The sequence below is a fragment of the Lolium rigidum genome, chromosome 7 (assembly GCF_022539505.1).
Source record: "Lolium rigidum isolate FL_2022 chromosome 7, APGP_CSIRO_Lrig_0.1, whole genome shotgun sequence".
NCBI classification, from domain to species: domain Eukaryota; kingdom Viridiplantae; phylum Streptophyta; class Magnoliopsida; order Poales; family Poaceae; genus Lolium; species Lolium rigidum.
This window is the reverse complement of record NC_061514.1, coordinates 361,379,228-361,386,426: the sequence shown is the minus strand read 5'-3', so window position 1 is coordinate 361,386,426 and position 7,199 is coordinate 361,379,228.

Genomic DNA, 7,199 nt, shown 5'->3' with positions numbered 1-7,199 from the left:
GTTTTTAAATTAAACAGAAAATGCTAAACATACCGATTCGTAACCTAGCTACGGTCACTGACCAGTGGGACCTATGGCCACGTCGACTGCCACGCAAGCAAAGACCGGTCAAAGTGGACCGTGGCGTTTGACTTCACCGACGTTTAAACGCCGGCGGCCAGAGCACGGTGGCGCCGCTGATTTAGGGCTCCCCTGGATGCGCTACTAGGTGCATTCGAACGAGTACTGCAAGGCGAAACGAATGGTGGTGGTGGTTTCCGCGGGGACTCATCGGAGCGTCGCCGGGAAAGGGGTACGGCGGCGGTTTACTCCGGCGAGAATCGACTCGGAGGCTACGGGATGCGAAACTCAGAACTAATAGGTGCAGGAGGTGCGCAAACTCACCCTGAAGCTCAAGGTGTGGTCAGCTCCGGCCATTGTTGACGGAGACGATGACGATTGAGCTTTTCTCGGCGAACCCGAGGGAAAGGGAACGCCGAAATTTCTTCTCCTCCTGGCTCCCCTTGATGCTCTACTCCTTCAGAATGAACTACGAGGTCAGGCGCGTCAAATGAGCTACGCCATGGCCACCAAGATGACCTCCATCGACGGCGTCGTGCTCGACACCGGCGAACAGTAGAGGAAGAATGTGAGAGCTAGAGAGGGTCTGGGAAGAAATGGATGGGCGGCGAAGGATTAGGGTTGCAATACGGAGCTTGTGGTGCTTTTATAGCGCTCGAGGTGGTTTGGTTCATCGGCTCGCCGGCGGTACTGGCCGAGATGCAATGGCGACGGTGAGCTGCATACGGGCGCGAATCTTGGCGCTAAAGGATAGGACGGACGCGAGAGAGATTGGGCGCGGTTCTCAGATGGTCCGCGACGTCCGGGGCATGCTTATCGACGACGAGGTCGTGGCCTACTGGCTCCGCCGCGCTGTCGAGCTCGGAGACGACGACGACGAAGTCTTTTCTCCTCGCACGATTCTTGACGCACGCGAATCGGTATTTGGACGTGGGCTGAGTTGCTATTGGGCTGCTGCTGGGTTGGCTTGGTGGGCTGCACGGTTCAGGACAGGTGAGTTTCCCTCTCTTTTCTCTCTTTTCAAATTCTGTTTTATATTTCTGTTATATTTTCTGGTTTCTATTTTATGGTTTGAATTCAAATTTGAATTCAGGTTATACTTGCAGGTTCTAAAATATTTGAATTTCCATATCACTTGATAATAGTGGTTACTGCATTGTTTTATTTTTAAAACAAACATTTAATCTTTTATTAGTTTTGTGTTTTAGTGAGGTGCATTTTAAAATAGATATGGCTTAGTTTATACTTGTGATCTATGATACACAAGTTAGGACTTATGATTTTATGTGGAGTGAATCCTATGTGAAAAGGTTTAGGTTTAATGACATTACTCCTCCATACAAGGCATGAGGATTGGTTTGGGGTTAACTACTAGTGATATACTTATTATTTTATGTGATAGATGATATCTATTAATCATATGGGTTTAACTTATCATCTATATCTACAAGGTATACTCATGCATTAGACAAGATCCACTCATTCCTCACTAATCCCTCCTTATTATTCCTCTCATCACACTCATCCTAGATTTTTAGGGTTTATAATTAATACCAAGTTTTGATGATTATGGAATTGGTTTCCTAAAGTATTGCTAATGGAATAGGGTTCTCACCTCCAAGATCAAATATTGATTTGAACACTAGGATTAGTACCTTTCTAATATTCTGGTATGAACATGGCTATGGTTAGTATTATAACTTCTCTCACCTCTCAATGTCTTGGAATATCCTAAGGTCCTACTCAAAAGATGATGATATGATCCTCTAAATATATGGTTTGCCTAGGAATTCTACCTTGCAATCTCATGTAGCTTGTTCTTCAGGAAATCTGATAAACCTGCATCTTGTGGTATGCCTCCACCTCCTAGCTTCTTCATCTTGATTCTAGCTAATTCACATGGAGTGGCTCTATGTGTTTGTTCCCATGTATGATGGTACTTGATGATCAAATGGATGAAGGGTGTGGCTCTATTTATAGGCTTGGGCAAGGTCTAGTATCATGACACATAGGTGGTGACTCTTGTGTTGGTTTGATGAGTAAGGTGCTTGGTTGTCATGCCCTCATCCATAGAAATCCTTTGAGCATGAGGTGGCAAAGCTTGGAAAGCAAGTCATGTAGATATTTTCATCCCACATGGCATAGAGATTATCCTCTCATATGATTTATTTTTGGATAGCCAAGTGGCATTTGTTACTAAATATCTTATGGAGAGTTGTATTATTGTGGAGGAGTCATCATACCATCTTTGATTGGATTTACATTATAATATTGGTAAAAAGGTTAAGGTTGAGGGTTATTTCTCAAGTTTGGATAGTTGGTGTTTGAATTCATCTAGGCATGATCATATGAGTTCCAAAATACTCATAGTTAGTTTTATTCAAATAGTTTGAACTATAATTTGTAATGTAAATGGATTTAGTTTTATGATATTCCATATATTTAATAAGTTATGATTTACATAAGAATGTGTGGCTTTTAAGCACTTTAGACCCTGTGGTTTACCTTATTTATAGGTGAATTATATTACACACAAAAGTAGTTGCTAACTTTTAAGTGTTAATAAGTTAGGGTTTGATTCTTAAAGAATGTGTTGTTGTAAATCTAATTCCATTTGATCTAATCCATAGATCAAATCATCTCTACCCAAAATAAAGTTTTAGCAAAGATCACGAGTGGAGTTTATAACGCTTGACTTGATGATCTACTTCAATTCCAGCAAGTCAAGTGAAACTTCGATTCATTGTGGTAAGTTTTATTTGAAGCGCGAAAATTCCCCGGATTTTCTATGCATGAATGCAATGCACACTTTGGTGTTCTCTCATTTTATTGCCTCTAAACCTGGGATATTACACTTCCGCTATGTGTTTTGTATGTTGATCTGTAGATCAACTGTTGTTGAATATTGTATCATGAGATCCCGTGTTGTAAGACGATTATGGTTTGTAATGAATAATGTTCTGTGATATCAACTGTTATGTCTCGCAACAACAATCTTCCTGGGATTGCGATGTATGGCATAATAGGCATCTGGACTTAAAAATCCGGGTGTTGACAAGTTGGTATCAGAGCCATTGTTTGACCTTAGGAGACCCTAGTTAGAATGGATGTCTGAAAAACTTAGTTTCAAAAACAAAGGAAGTGAATATTTATGAAAACTTATTCACTCTCTTATCTTTAAGGTCTTTTCAAAATAAGGAAGACATGCTCTACTTTTCTTCTAATTCTACCTAAAATCTTGACACACTTGTTCACTTCTCTAACTTACTCATCCACTTCACTTACAGATGGAGCAAGTCAAGAACACCAAGTTTTATCAGCTGGGCAACGGTGGGAACTTGATCTTCGAGAGGGACTTAGATGCCCTATCTGAGTTTCTTGAGCGCCCGCACCCGGAGTTCTTCGGAACTCAAGTCAACGACCAGCCCGGAGGGGAACTACAGTGGGTTGTCGTTGCGGATCTGAGGGGCAAGATGGAGCCTCCCATGTCCGAGAGGATCCAGTTCTTCATCCGGGAGAACAACTGGATAGATGGACTAGCTAGAGCCCTGCAGGAAGCACTTGCCCGTCTGTGTGGGCAGAATGTGACTCAGCTCCATGGGACTCGCTTTGCTCACCTTGCAAGGCATGACTCCATTGGAGGACCCAGGGCACTGTCACCCCACCCCGAGCTGAAGTATCACGTGGAGCATCTGGACTTCATGCTGCACGAGACCCGCAAGGAGCTGGACAACTCCCGCGTCTACGCCAACTAGACTCACCTCCACATGTCGCAGCACACCGAGACCATCAAGATCCTTGCGAAGGAGCGCAAGTCACTCCGCAAGCAGCGTGCCAAGAAGGACTACACCATCGCTCGCCTTCGCGCGAAGATAGTGTCGTGCTGCAGTAAGCTGGAGCGGTTCCAAGCAGTGCACGGTGGCGAAATCTTCAACTGAATCTGAAAAGCAGCTTCGGAGGCTTCATCGGAAGCGGTATGGATGAAGAGGTTCATTGTTGAGCTTCGTGTGGTTCCTAGTGCATTGGACCCGTTAGTCATCTATTGTGACAACACGGGTGCCATCGCCAATGCAAAGGAACCGAGGTCACACAAGAAGCTAAAGCATATCAAGCTGCGTTTTTATTCGATTCGTGAGTACATCGAAGATGGTGAAGTAGATATTTGCAAAGTACACACAGATCTGAATGTGGCAGATCCGTTGACTAAAGCTCTCCCTAGGGCAAAGCATGACCAACACCAGAATGCCATGGGTGTTTGATACCTTACAATGTAATCTAGATTATTGACTCTAGTGCAAGTGGGAGACTGTTGGAGATATGCCCAAGAGGCAATAATAAAGTGGTTATTATAATATCTTTGTGTTTATGATAAATGTTTGCATACCATGCTTTGTATTAACCGAAACATTGATACATGTGTGTTATGTAAACAACAAGGAGTCCCTAGTAAGCCTCTTGTATAACTAGCTTGTTGATTAATGGATGATCATGGTTTCGTGATCATGAACATTGAATGTTATTAGTAACAAGGTTATGTCATTAGTTGAATGATATAATGGACACACACCCAAATGAGCGTAGCATAAGATCAAGTCATTAAGTTCAATTTTCTATAAGCTTTCGATACATAGTTACCTAAGTCCTTCGACCATGAGATCATGTAAATCACTTACACCAGAAGGGTACTTTGATTACATCAAACGCCATTACGTAAATGGGTGGTTATAAAGATGGGATTAAGTATTTGGAAAGTGTGAGTTGAGGCATATGGATCAATAGTGGGATTTGTCCATCCTGATGACGGATAGATATACTCTAGGCCCTCTCGGTGGAATATCGTCTGATTAGCTTGCAAGCATGTGATTGGATCAAAAGAGATGACATACCACGGTACGAGTAAAGAGTACTTGTCGGTAACGAGGTTGAACAAGGTATGGAGATACCGATGATCGAACCTCGGACAAGTAAAGTATCGCGTGACAAAGGGAATCGGTATCGTATGTAAATTGTTCAATCGATCACTAAGTTATCGTTGAATATGTGGGAGCCATTGTGGATCTCCAGATCCCGCTATTAGTTATTGTTCGGAGAGGAGTCTCGACCATGTCTGCATAGTTCACGAACCGTAGGGTGACGCGTTTAAGGTTCGATGTCGCATAAGTAGATTCGAAATATGAGATGGAGTCCGAAGTTTTTGTTCGGAGTCTCGGATGGGATCCAGGACATCACGAGGAGGTCCGGAATGGTCCGGAGAATAAGATTCATATATGGGAAGTCATTTTCCGGGGTTCAGGAAAAGTTCCGGTGTTTTGACCGGAGCTTCTAGAAGGTTCTAGAGGATCACCAGTGGGCCCACCACCCCGGGAGAGGCCACATAGGCGCCACATGGCATGGTGGGTCCTGTCCACTATGACATGTGGGCCCAGGCCGGCCACCCCTAGAGATAAGATCTATTTCTAATTTAAATGGTTTAAAATCTAGAGATAAGATCTATCTCCTAAATTAAAGGGTTTAAATTTAGAGATAAGGGGGAAGACTTGGGGGAGAAGATATCACCCCTTCATGCGCCGGCCAAGGGGAGGGTGGGCCCTAGGGGAAACCCTAGGCCGACCCCTCCACCTATATAAAGAGGGGAGGGGGTGGCCGGCCAGACCACCCCTTCATCCAACCCTGGCCGCCCCCCTCTCTACCTCCTCCATACGCTGCTCAGGCTTAGGCGAAGCCCTGCAGTATTTCTTCTCCACCACCACCACCACAGCGTCGTGCTGATGGGATTCCGTGGAGATCTACCACACCTCCGCTGGCCGCTGGAACGGGGAGAGGAAGGGCTTCATCGACACCGTACGCACGACCGAGTACGAAAGTGCTGCCGGATTGCAGCACCGGGACGATCGTCTACACCAACAACGAGATCTAATCTCGTAGGCTTTGGAATCTTCGAGGGTTAGTCTCACATTCATCTCGTTTCTCCGATCTCATAGATTAGATCTTGGCTTTTCCATAGATTAGATCTTGGATTTATTCGTCTTTACGGTAGGAAATTTTTTGTTTTCTATGCAACGAACTCATCAGTTAATAGTGGTGAGTTTATGCATGTGTATGTGAGCGCTTCACGTTTAGCCTATATTGATGAAACTCAACACACACATGAAAAAGACCTTCGGGGTACAAGTAGCTCTAGGTTCTTGAAATCCTAATTTGCTTTATATTCTTACAATCTCCCCTTAAGCTACTTTGCAATAGGGCCTAGGTTACTGTAAAATTTTGTTTCCTAGAAAACTCCAATTGGATGATAAATAACTTCATCCTCTCTATCTCTACTCGATTGAAAACATAAATTTCTTAATAAAATAATGACAAGTTGTGATACACCAGATTGATGCCTATTATCCCACCTTGATTAATGATGTTGGAGCATGTACAATCAGTGGCGGAGCCAGAACTGCAAACTTGTGTAGCCAGTTTAAAATTATGTTGTCAAATACATGTATTTCTATGAAATTTTTAGTATTTTTTGTTCTATTTCTGCTTGTATACCTCAAATACTGTGTAGTCAGGTGACTACACAGCTTATACGTGGCTCCGCCACTGTGTACAATGCAATATGCTGAGGGAGGTGCTTCAAAAAATAACCGGCTTTCACTTAATCAACTGTGCTTACTTATACTAGACATATAAGCATCGGTGATTAACAAAGTCGTTGTTTTATTTTCTTAAGCAATCATCTAAGCACTTTGCATTGTACGTGGCCTTACACAGCAATTACAACCTCCTACAATAGAAATCCCAAATAGTATCGTTAATTTTAAATCGCCAACCCCCGGAATTAGTATCTAGTTTAGAAAACGCCAATATCATCTTTCATATCACTCGACAAATCCCCTGAACCAACCAAAGAAAATATAGATCGACTTACCCTATACACAGATCACATCGATGAGGTCCGTACGCTTTTGATCAACCGCCGCCGCTTTTGATCATATAAGGCATACATCTAAATTTTGATAAATCTGAGACAACCGTAATGACATAGAGGGAGTACTAAGTTTAACATGTACTCTTAAACTTCATACACATGGAGCAGCATGTTTATTATATTAGCCAAGAAGACGCGATGATCGCTATACAAGAATTGCAAC